Here is a 13445-nt window from a genome sequence, read left to right as displayed (position 1 = left end):
TTCATCATAATATATTTCTCAAAACAACGATGGAAATCAAGTACATGAACCCTAAACATTACATTTACATGTTACATGGAAAAATCCCACTCCCAGAAAGCCAACACTGATTGTCACTAAGTATGGTATAATTTTTTACTTTTTTCTTGAATGTTACCACGTGTCCATGTATAAGTGGTTGTGACGATATTTTAAACATGGACTAAACATTAAATACCGATAATGAGAATTAATTTGCTGAGATAACTTCTTTAACTTCTATTTCAGCTTATTTGAAATCAAAGACTGAAAAAACAGAGTTCATACTGGGAAAGAATTACTGGTGGAGATTTGCCAGTGCTTCTGTGGATTGTTAAGAAAGTGAATAAACAAAAGATCGTGCCTTATCATTTTTTTAAAGTAATAAAATTAAGTGCAGAAAAAAAAGGAAAAGGCAATAAAGCCATTCCAATAATTATACAAATAATTCTGTTTTACAGGTAACTGCTGGCATGTGGGTATCCTGTGCTAGTGTTCATTAGCTCATACACAGGCTGAACGGTGCATGAGAAAGGCAATGCAAGTGTACCGACATATCATGTGGAAAAAGTGAGTTGAATAGAGTGAAATAATGAAAATTGAGGATTATCTGTATTCATTGTAGTGGCATAAAGGATCAACCTTACGTACTGACAAATTTTTTTCTTAAAAAGAAGACCATGTTTTGGTGAGAAATCCATCCAGTGGAGTTTCCCTGTGATTAGTAAGATGACTGAGTTAAGGGTAAGAGAGATGCTGAATGTGTGTTTAGTAGGAGGCAGTGAGTATGTGCGGTGAGTGATGATGAGGTGCTGGTACAAACGTCACAGAGTTTGCATGTGACCAGCATAAATACTGGTTGACTGGGAAGTCTTCGTTATGTATTTAAAAAGGAGGCACTGATTGGGTGGGGACTCTGGTACCAGTCAGGCATGAGCCACCAGGTGTGGGGAACCTGAAACTAGAAAGGGTGGTAGAGAAAGAAGAGTGAAAAAACAAGTATGTATTATTACGCGCCAAGCACAACGCTAATTGCTTTTCAAACATTTTCTCATTCAATCCACCTTATGATCTTCTGCTTATAGATGAAGAAAAGTGAGAAAAGGAAAATGAGATATGGGACAACTATGACTTGGTTCCGATGCTCATTCATTAAAAATGATTTGAGTATTTCGCTATTTACCCTCGAGCTAAGTGCTGGGAATAGGGAGGTGAACTAGAGCCCTCCCAGTCAGATGCAGGAGGAAGTAAGAGTCAAAATGCAGTAGGACAGGTGTTATGGATGGGGCGTGAACAAGAAGGCCCTGGGGGAAGGGTGGGGTGCCCAGCTGAGTGGAGTCAAGAAAGGCTTCTCAGAAGTGACCTTTGAGCTGAGTCTGGCAGGATCATAGCCAACAGCCAAATGAAGAAGTAGGAATGGCATTCCAGGCCAATGGAACAGAATGGGAGAGAGAAGAGAAACAAGGGAGGTGGGGAAAGAGAAGAGCTCTTTCTAGAAACCCAGAAGAAGTTGAGGAAGGCTGGGGAATGAGGGAACACAGTTGCACAGACAAGATTTCAGAGGCCTAAATATGTATGACATGCTAAGGAATTTTCATTTTAATCTGAAAGTTAAAGAGAACCATGAAATGTTGAAAGGAGAACCATGAATCTGAAATCACTTGTGAAGTCTGCTCTGGTGCAGATGAGGAGGATGAGGCTCATGGTAGTGAAGTGGGAGGAAAGGGGGCAGAGCACAACCACTGAAGAAGGACCCAGCCACAGAGGACAGGACAAACTGGTTACAAGCAAGATGGCGGAAGACTCAACCTTCAGTAGACCTTGAGCCTCATGGCACAGCCAAAGGTGCCATGACAGTTCCCAGGCTGACCATAAAAGGTCAAAGAGGGGGGGCAATTCCCAGAAATCCTCACCCCTTCCTCAAACTAGCTGGAACAATCCGTATTAGCATGTGAAATTACCGAGCCCATAAAACCTAACAACCCCACACCTCGTGGTCGCTCTCGCTCCATCGTGCTCACCTTCTTAGATGGCCCGCACTCCGTCTAAGGAGTGTGTATCTACTTTTACTCTAAACACCCCACACCTCTCAGCTTCTCTCCCTCTCGCCTTCCTGAGATGGCCCGCATTCTGCTTATGGAGTGTGTATCTCCTAAGCCGTTTTCCCTTCTGAGGGAGACAGACCGCACTCTGTCCATGGAGTGTGTCTCTCTCTAAATAAACTTCCTTCCACTTTACCATGCCTTGCTCTTGAATTCTTTCCTGCGCGAGGCAAGAATCTATTCTACCCCAACAGTCGGGAGATCAGCGAGGAAGTTGTTTCGATGAAGCAAGGCAGTGAGGGACCCCTTTGAGTTTCATCTCCACGTCCTCATCCTTGGGCTAACTGAATAATTAACCACCCAGATCACAAAATCACAAATGTGCATTGTGCCTTTCATATCATCAGCAAATGGTGGCAACCAGCTATGCCAGCTATATCCCAGAGATGGCACTGTAACCTAAAAACACCCAGCCCAGAAAGTGCCCTTGACGCTGGAGGACTCTCCCTGGAGGATTATCTGCTGGATGAGCAGAACAGGAAGACTACGACCCAGCCTTTCACTTCAAGAATAACAGGCTTTCCACATTTATGAGGAACAGAAACGAAATCAAAGGAAACGTCAGTATTAATATTTTAAGCCTTTTTTCTTTGCTGTTAGTGCAGCATTGATTATTTTCCTAGTATAAAATTAATGTGGACTTCCTGTAGAAAATATGGAAAATATCAAAGGAAAATGGGAATCATGCCCTATTACCCAGCGACATCTCCTGCTAACACCATGCTAGCTCTCCTCGCAGTTAATGCTATCATAGCTGTATCTTTTGCTTGACAGCTAATGCCTGAGAAACCCAAATTTGTGACTGTTACTGTCTCTACACTCTTTCTTTACACCCTTACTCACTGCATATAATTTTAAAGTTGAGATTATTATATGTAAAAGTTTGCACCTACTTTTTATATTTAAAATCCTTTGTAAAAGTATTTTAAGGGATCATTCATCCCAAGAATGGACACTGAAGTTTCCTCCACTCCTTTTATGTTGTAAACAACGATATGATGAATATCTTTGTGTGTAGAGTTTTGCATGAGCTTTGCATCATTTCCATTTGAATTGAAATTTCTGGGTCCAAGACTATGCACATATTTAAAAATCTGTATATTACACTGTTAACAAGATAGTCCAGGATGTTAGTGAAAACACCTTACATACTACAGTGCAATGATCATAGCTATAATACATATTTTACATTTCTAGAATTCCAGTTTCCCTTCCAGTTCTGAGATGGAGTCTGTGAATCCAATAGATGTACCATATCATCATGAAGCTTATATTCGTTTGTAAGGATGCCAGCACTCTAGAGGAACATCTAGACAGACACCCCTGTGCTATCAAGGCTTAAGCTGCTACGGGTTACTTCTGATGTATGTAAAAGTTGCTCAGTTTTTGGGCTGAAGACAATATAGGTGCTGCTATGTATAACGGGTTCAGCCCTGATGTGTGTGTATTTGAGCCTAGAACCAAAGTAATGGGCTGTCATTTTCTGCGAAAGGACCAAATTACCATCTAACAATTTAAACTCTGGGGGAAGAAAAACTCTCCCCTCAAAAAGGCAAGGAAAAATCTGAGCCACAATGCCACACCGGCACTCCCAGGTACCACCTGTGGGCTGACTGACAGAACTAGGTTAACCATCCGTCAGAAAAACTCCTTAGCTTTTAAGTAAGTGCTTCAGAGGGGAAAAAATATCCCCAGGGAAAATAAGACATGATCTGACATGATGACGGTAAACCCCATCCTGGGATGGCACTTGTTACTTATCTTTGTTCTTAATTTCAAAAAAAAAGAAAAAGAGACGTTTACCCTGTCCAGAATACATTAAAACTATGACTAATCTTTTACAATTTGTGGGTTTCAATCAAGTTCTAGCCTGTTCCCTGTTATTTTCCATGTCCACAGTTTCAAACCAGTGTTTCCACCCCTCATCCTGCCTCCCTTAACTTAGAGAATTTACATCTTCTGCTTCACCTGCACTGGGAGGAGAGAAGAGACTGACAAGCGAGATTGAAAAACTAAGATAAAATGTTTGTTTTAGCCCATGAACAGGGAGGATGGAAGACCTGGACACCCGAGGGAACATTTGGCTTATACAGGAATCCCTTTCATGACAATTACAAGCGGGGGTGCAAACTCCCCCAAACAAATATCACAAGCTAACAAGATTCACTAAGTGTTTCTGATGACCGTGACGCAGTCTTCCAGCTGCATAATCTTCACAGCATGGTTAGGGTTAAGATGTTCCAAACAACGACGACTGAAATCAAGTAGTACTCTAGGACCAAATCACACAGCAAATGCTAAAACAGTCAACTGGAATCTTGGCACTTTTTCAGACATCCCAATTTCATAGCATTTCACAGTGAAAAACAACTGATCATCTAAAGCAATGAAAAGAAAGGTTAGATCTTTATCATATTCTGGGAATTAATGCCTTTCTCCTGCAATCTTCAAGTTTTCTGAGGGGAGGCTCTGGGGAGCCTTGTTTTCTGCTGAGAGGAAGCAAGAACGAGAATCTGAAAGAGGGAGCTGTTCTCTAGCAGAACAAGAGGGAACAGGACACCTACCCTCCGTGAACTCCAGCCTCTCCCAGTCTCTCTCCAGGTCAACAGTCCTTTTCTGCCCTGCATCACAGGCCATCTCAGAAAGGAAAACTCAGCAGATCAGGAGGGCAACAGACTCCTCCCCAATTCCTCCCTCCACACTCTTCCCTCCTCTATGGAGCAAAAGAAGGGAGGGGAGAAAAGACCACAGGAAATCCTACTGGTTTAGCAACTATGGTTCCCCTGGAATTGAAAGGGATGGTCCTTCCTCTGAAAATAAAGGTGTGTTTGGTTTATTGCATGTTTTGGCAAAGCACCTGTCAGACGCCCTCAGCTAAGCATGTAGCCTAGCAGGAAAACAGGCTGAGAAATGGTATCTGAGGTTATAACCACTAAGCTCCATAATAGTCAGACTGATGAGCAGTGAATACTTAGAAGAGAAGACATCCATCACTTGTCAACTGGAAAATGTGGGCAAAATGAAGAACGCTTTATACTGAGTTACGCAATTTGGAACCACTGGTGATTCCAAAAATGATTATATGCTTAAACTTCCACGTTCCAAGGCTTGCAGCTCTGCAAAACTGGACTGAGAAGTCTATCCATATTTGGGTTCAACTGTTGGATAAGTCACTTAAATTTATTCACCTTACCTTGCTTATTTGTAAAATGAGAGAAATAGATTAAATCAGTGTTTCTTTATGCAGTGGGTCACACCCCCCAAAAATGAGTCATGAAGTCAATGTGGAATGCTTATCTAGGCAAACATTTTTACTGGAATGAAATGGAACATAAAAGAGAAGGAAATAGCAGAGTGTATCATACACAGTAATCATATGTGTGTATCTATCTGTATATTGGTTGTTGACATAACTCTATTTTTGACCACGGTTAAAAGAAGTTTGAACACCACTAGACTAGATCATCTTAAGTCTCCTTAGAGTCTCAAATGCTTGAATTTTAGGAATAAGTTGAAAGAGAAACAGGAAGGGTTTTAATGCTATAAAGGGGGAAGGTAGAGTGACAGACAGGGGACAGCCTCTCGGAGCAGAGCAAAAGCTGTGCAGGGGAGAGATACTTCAGTGCCCTTAATATTGTTCACGTCACATGAAGATAGGCAGCAGGTGAGTCTTTTATACAGAATTCCTCCTCCTGGAAAGTACTGGGAAAACAAGAAAGTTACCAAATCCCTGGAGTACTACAGAACACTGCCTAAAAATGAGTCCTGAGTGATCCTCATTTACCAAAGGCTATTATAAATAATAAAAACTAATAAAAATGATTATAATTGCTGCTAAGGAAAGAGAGTTTAACTACATAGAGAAAAGGCAGTGAGCTGTTATTTCATTTATTTACATCGAACCTAGCAAACCCCACTTTTGACTCTCTTAAAGCTTCAACTTTTGGAGCAGGAAGTGGGTGGCACTTTGTAGATGATGAGACATGTGCCCATGATTCCCGCCCAGGGGTGGCCTGTCATCCTAACCTGGACACCGGGGACGGGATTCCCACCCAGTTTCCAGCACTGACGAACCATGCGGTGGTAGGCGAGTCCCTGACATCTCTGGGCTTCCCAGACACTCCCTTTAAAATGGGAGTTTCTTGGACAACATACGTCTGTGGGTATGAAATTGCCCAGATCTTACTTAACAAGATAATCTCTATTAGATACTAAGTCTTCACTAAAGTGACAGTGACCTGAGGCACTGCAGGCACTTCGGTCAAGAAGAAACCAGTTTCAGAGGACCCCCTTTGGGAGTAAAAGCCCAGGTATGCAGTCCCCAGGACGCTTTACAGTCAACTGAGAAAGTCAGGAATGAAGCCTCCTGGAGAACAATGTACTACTGTTCCCTGAGGGATAACTTTTCTGAAAGAAACTTCAGAATTCCTTGAGATTTTGTGTTACCTCCGCCCCTCTCCCTGTGCTGCCCTTCTTGTTGGACGAGGGAGGGGACCGAGCTCAGCACCTCCACTCCCCTGATGCTCACTCCACACACAGTGGTTTGCTTTTCTTCAAGCTCTAGCAGAAACGGGGTTTAATCAAATCTAAATGAATATCAAGCAATTTTATTAGTTGGATCTTCTTTGAAGAGTGAAAAAAAAAAGTTTGGAAATGGGGGAGTGGCATTTACATTTTCTAGTGAAAACACAACATATAAAGGTTCCTCTGATAAACAGATGAATACAAATTTCAGATCTATATTCTGCCCAGAGGTAGTATGGAAAGGGGAAAAGAAAAAAGAGAAAAATAATAGAAAGAAAAGAAAGAATAAATAGGCAGATGGAGGGGGGAGGGCTGAAGCAGAAGAAAAAAGATGAGGATGGGGGAGAGGGGACAGGAGCAGAGAGTGAGCTGCAGGTGTATCTTGTCAGAAGACTGGCTCCAAGAGAGAGAATCCTGGATGAGGAGTGTGGGGCAGGAGGAGACAGCGCTGAACCCAGCATGTGTAATTAATTCCTCCTCGCAGGCTCACCAGTCAGATGATTGGTCCTCCATCCATAAACGGGAGCACAGGAGGGATGTGCAATAAAAGCTTTACTGTAGTTGAATCTCTCTCAGATAGAACCGTGAGTCCAGAAGCAACATTTATAACTAACAGTTGCTTTTCTAAATAATAACAGTATTATAGTGAATTTTGATATCTGATCTTGACCCTTCATTTATTCTTAATCATTCTTTAATTAGCTGTTGGGGACTTTTTTTCCTTCCATATGGACTTCAAGACTTTTTTTATCCTCTTCTACCTCCATCCCTCACATAGACTATGGGTCAAGTCTGAGAACGGCATTGAGAAATTTTCTCTGAGGACCTGGCATTTTATAATAGTAATTCTTTTCATCCAGGAACACAATAATATCTTCCCATTTTCTTTGATCTTGTATTATACCCTTCATTAATAGTCTTCTAATCATTCTTATGAAAGTTACTTCCAAATATTTTACAGGTTTTAAAACAGACTAGATTCTTTCTCTCATTTCATTTTTTAGTTCCTTATTACTAGGATAAAGAAAGGTTACTGATTTATTCTATAAAAACCCACGTTAAAATTTCTAAGAAAAGTGCTACATGCAAATGTGTGATAACTAATTTGAAAACACTAGAAGATATGAATAATCGCCTTGCAAAATGTAAATTATCAAAATGTAGCCCCCCAAAATGGAAAACCTCGACAGACAACTAACTACTAAGGAGCTTCGTACAGTGAAACTTGAAGTAACTGAAGGTAAATTTCATAAGCTCGAAACACTTCCTCAAAATGCAGGCTGACCAACCCGAAAAAAAAGTATAAATTGCATCACTTCAAAGTCTAAAGGAATAAAAAGGTGTTTCGAGAATCTGTCAAACCTGACTTCACACGGAAAACTGAAGATTGACATTAAGTCATCATGTTGCACGAGTTAATCAACATGCACAAACTTCCATAAAATTGGCCTTGTGTCTAAAGCATCAAAAATGAAGCCCGAACTGACTCACGAACGCACTGTGCGAACAAGGGAGACTCAGGTGGAGTTTTCTCTACCTTTAATCTCTCTTTAGGTGTATCCTTCCAGAAAAAAAGCCGAATACGCTGCCACTGTGCCAGCACGGGATTAGAGAACATAAAATCATACTATAAAGATCGTACTTTGAGAAATGGTCAGCCTGAATGAATCCATCAGAATCTTCAGAACTTTCAATAAAGGAAAGCAAATTGAAATGACATTCAAAAAAGTTAATGTGAAACAATGTAGAAAAAAAAAAACCCACTCTTTTGCTATAAGACATGGATTTACCCCCAATTCAGGTAGGTAATAGATTCCGATCCTCTCCTTAATGTCAGCGAATAGAATAATCGTGTTTACTGAAAGGAAGGCCAATCAGACATGTCCAAAACTACAGGAGAAACATGTTCATGTTCATGAGGTTCAGTGCTTTCCTAAGTTTGTGAATACAAAACAGATCCACATGATATGAGAGTTACTGTGCCCCTGAAAACAAAAGCAACAAAATGCACTTGAAATTTGTTTCCTCTAATTAATTCTTTCAGGAGGTTTCATAGCCCCTAGTCCAGACTCCAGTGGTAAATTGCACAGCACAACCGATGTGTAAGTTTTACAGGTTTGCCAAACTTACCTAGAACTTATTAATCATAAAAGTATCAGTGCATGATGCCTCACTAGGTAAAAAACCAGTAACAAATGAGTCTTTGGTAGAGAAGATTAAACACATCAGTCTTTGACCCTGAAGAATAAAGAATGACAGGCTGCTCATTTTTTTAGAAGAATTCTTCCTTACCACGCTGGAGCGTGTAGTTCTTAACTACAGTCATTCCTGAAATCCTTGGAGATCATTTTTTATAAACGTTCCATGCTGTTTTCAGATTCCATCACCCGACTGGCATATGCCACATAGCAAGGAGCACTGATGCTGCTTTTTATGATGCAGTGTATCTGTTCCCTTGGCAGCCATGCCTCATGGCATGTGGGTTGAGAAGCTGGTGGAGCATTCCACATGACATTTCTTCCCATGAGTAGCGTGGTAGGTTGAGATTTAAATTTTTTTTAATTACCCCCCGAAAATAATTCCTTTCTCAGGAATTACCAATAATAATACTGGTATGCTTTGACTACTAGAAAAACATAAGCCACAGCTCCCATGATTCTTAAAAATGCTTGAGGATTTCTATGAAATGTGCTCTTTATCATCAAAAGGAAGATTTAAAATGTATAAATAAAGGGAACATAACGATGACTGGTGAGTATAGGAAATTAATATTTGAGTCTGCATATTTGGTTGTCCTATCTTTGCACATCATATCATTACAAGACTTGAGACAGTGGAGAGACCAGGATGATGTTAGATCCAGGAGGAATGCCAGGTCCTTTGGATCTAACCAAGATCCAGAACTTACATAGCTCTCGGTCTAGCTTCTTAGATTGCTCTACTCAGAATCTTAACTTTCTTGTAATTTATTATAATCTAATAAAGGATTAGCATTTAAATGAACAGCATTTAAATCTCTTAATAGAGTGGAAGTATATATTTTTATAAGAGTACTATTTTCTCATAAAAGAAGCAGAAAAGAATTAACTATAATAAACCTTATGCCTGGGGGAAGAAGGGAAGAGGGACATTTTCTTACACCATCAGTGGGAATGTAAATTGGTATAGCTGATGACGACCTATTAAAAATTTGAACTATATGTGCCCTTTGATTCAGCAGATACCCTTGCACAAAATTTTTATAGGTATATTCATTTATTCATCCTGCAAAGTCCTGGGAAAATGCTACTAAATGGAACAGACATGATACCCCCCAGAGAGAGCTCGCAGTCCACTGGAGACAGGCACTATAAATAATCCAGCCAAGAAATAACAATGTACACATGGAACGAAGCCCTGTATAGGCAGCGAACTGGGATGACGGATGAAATAATGGAGATGAGAGTGCGCAGGTTAAGGAGTGGGAAGACCTCTCTGAGAAGGTCCCATTAGCTTCCACCTGATAAATGAGAAGAAGCCAGCCAGGCAGGAGAGAAACTGCGTTAAGACCTGAAGCAGGAAAAGAGCTGAGGGTTTCTGAAGAACAAAAGAAGGTGCACGTGAGAGGGAGGGAGTGTGTGATGTGGCTGCAGAGGAGCGCAGGAAACGGATCGGGCAGTTCTCTGTGAGCCAGGACAGGGGGTTCTGAGTCTGTTTCAAGTACACTGGACACCACGATCCTTTTAAAAGCAGCAGTCAGGTTGCTGAGTGAGAGGCGGATTGGGTGAGAGGCCAACAAGGAATGGGAGCTCAGCCGTACGCCCACTGCCTACGCTACCTGAGGGATGCCAGGACCTTAGCTGGTGGGGAAGCCCAGAGAAGGAGGGAACTAGATGGACCTAAAAACATTTTGGATGTGGACCCCACCTTGTCAATTTTATCTCCAGCCAACCACAAGAATCAAAGAAAAGCCTTTCCTAAAGAAACATGTTGTGGAAGTGATCATGAGGTTCATTTGGAAAATTTCCTTCTTCACGCTTTTCATTACCTTACAAAAATATTCCCACAAATAAGCAATTACCTGATCAGACTAGACAAAGTCAAAAGATGTTGACCCTGGTCCATGGCATAAGTGAAAAAAAAAATGTAATGCATATTCACCCATATTTACCCTTTGGAAGTTTGAGCTTGAATCAATATATGATAAAAATTACACAAATCTTTTGAAAGAAATAATTTCAGGAATCACAAAAGCACGGTAAACCATGATGCATACCATCTAATAGAAAGTTGGATCAACAGCTCTATTTTCACTGATTTTTAAAGTGCAGACTGTTCTCTGCAGGTGCACAATTATTACATTCTCTGACATCTCAGATGCCATCAGGTGGTAATCCTAATGGAAGGTATGATTTTCATTACCTTGAATAACAAAAAGTGATGGATCACTACTCTGGCAGGACATTTCAGGATGTATGTATAATTTTGTTCGTGCATGATTTGTGGAACTCATATCTTAATTCGTGAATTTTTGGATATTTAAGAGCAATTAAATATCAGAAAGTCATGATGTCTGACATGTAAGAGATATGATATACATGTTTCCAGTTAAAACAAACAAAAACCAGTGAAGGCAAAGTCTTAGGAACATTTTCTACATGATGAATAACAGAACTGGTGCAGATAATAAGCATTAGACACATAATGGAAACCTCTGGAGCCGCTGCCCACTTAAATAAATATTCATTCTTACTACTTCACGTCTTATGCCAAGGCTCAATGTCCAGCAAATTGAAGAATGCCTTCTTTTTGAACCTGTGATGTATCTACTGTCCAACGCTTATATTTTCAATACGGTGCATCAAACAAAGCACAGTATATGCATACAGTGAAGCTCCTTTTTAATGATTATGCTTATTATTGTCATGATCCTCATCTTTATTTCAGTCCCTTGAATAAAAGCCGGTTTCATGTTGGGCTTATGTTTCCAAAGACATTATCAGAAAGTAATAACATAACCACTCAACAGAAACCACTGGGAAATCCTCCCTTCTTTCCTTTCCATAAACATAATGAAATAGCAAGTGCTTAGTCCAGAAGGCACTATGCAAACGCACTCCCCAGCAGCAGTAATCTCCAGACCACCTTCCTCTCACCCCTTACTAGTTTCCAGTCCTGCAAAGAAAAGGGAGTGTTGGCTTAAAGCACAGTCAAGGGCACTTAGAAGATGAGAGAGCCCTGTCTGCCTACTGAGTGCATAGTGGGATCTGTCCTTGCTTTTGACAATCCTCCTGGACTGAGACAAGTAGATGAAGCCAGCCTGCTTCAGGCCAAGTCTGATTCCTCTCCTGGAAGGGTGCCCATACCTTGCACATACCACCCAACCGAGACTCCTTACACGGTATTTCAAAATACAAAAGTGAAGTACCTGTTAAATCCTTAACCTGTGTTTAGGTGAGGAGAGAGTAGAATGCTAATTAACATTTTTAAACCTAAATAATTCAAACTGTCAGGGAACTGGAGTTTTAGGAAAAGCAAATCAGAAAAAAAAATGAGTTACATCTAGAATTTAGCCCACAATGCAACTTATGAGTATTCCTAGGAAAATCATAACTCATTGCTATCATTTTTTAAAAATCTTCTGTTTCAGCATAATAGTGCTTTGAAGAAATTACAAGATATTAAATTATGGGAAAGGAAAGAATTGAAAGTTCATCATATTTTTCTCTTCTTCCCTGACCGAAAGTTTAGAATGTTATTCGTAAGGGTTTCTGCACTCGCATTATTTTTAAAAGAACTTATGTTTTAAATTATAAACTAATACATTCTCATTACCAAAAAAAAAAAAATCAGAAAATATATACAGGCATGATGAAGAAAATAAAATACATTTATAATCACTTCATTCAAAAAATAAGTTCTAGTATATTATGGTGGTCCATTCTAGCCTCTGTCCATGCATATGTATTTCCTTTCATTATGCTATCAAAAAAAAAAACACAGTATACATACATATAAACACAAAACTTTCATCACTGTTTAAACAAATTCAGAAACTAAATTCAGAAACTAATCAGTATTTTGATCACTGAATTCATTATACAATAACTATTAAATTCAATAATGCTCATCCCAGCTTCTATCCCCTTATATTTGTTAACTAGTCCAGTCACCAAGAAATCACTTCTTAATCACTTCCTAAAATAATTCCATAATTTCTCCTATGCTTCAGTTCCATGTTGGAAAGGATTCAGTAGTTGTTTATTTTATGATTCTAATCAAAAAGTGCATAAAATACGCATTATGAAATTTAGAGGGAATTCTACCAAGAATGTCAAACCTGATCTTCAGGGATTTCCTTTCCAAGCAGAGGTAGACTAAAACAATAAACTAATTATTTCTCTGTTGGAGTCAACACCCACTGGATTTGTCACAAATACTACTTAAGGTATGCGGTATCATTCAGGGGTCATCAAACATTTTCTGAAAGTAAATAAAGTAAATGATTTCTGTTAAGTTAGTAAGAATTTTTAGCTTTGTAGCTACACAGTCTCTGTCCAAATTCTCAACTATGCCATTTCACCACAAATGCAGCCATTCACAACGCATAAGCAATGGGCTTGACTGTGTTCCAATAAAACTTTATTTAAAAAACTTTATTACAAAAACAAGATTTTTCTGGATATGGGTGGTAGTAATCATTGTACAACAATGTGAGTGTACTTCATGTCACTCAGTTGTACACTTAAAAATAGTTAAAACGGTAAATTTTGTTTTGTATATTTTGCCACAATTTTTTAAAAATTCAAAAAACAAAGTTTT

The 13445-nt window shown here is 39.6% G+C and overlaps 1 protein-coding gene across 1 annotated transcript in view; it reads right to left on the bottom strand.

Moving 5' to 3' along the window:
- The window catches only part of DSC1 (desmocollin 1), a 265006-nt gene that overhangs the window by 217383 nt on the left and 34178 nt on the right, over positions 1-13445 (bottom strand). The gene's annotated exons all lie outside the window — the stretch shown is intronic.

This window comes from Camelus dromedarius, chromosome 32, assembly GCF_036321535.1.
Source record: "Camelus dromedarius isolate mCamDro1 chromosome 32, mCamDro1.pat, whole genome shotgun sequence".
Classification (NCBI taxonomy): domain Eukaryota; kingdom Metazoa; phylum Chordata; class Mammalia; order Artiodactyla; family Camelidae; genus Camelus; species Camelus dromedarius.
Note: the sequence above shows the minus strand (reverse complement) of the source record. Positions and strands in the feature narration are given on the sequence as shown.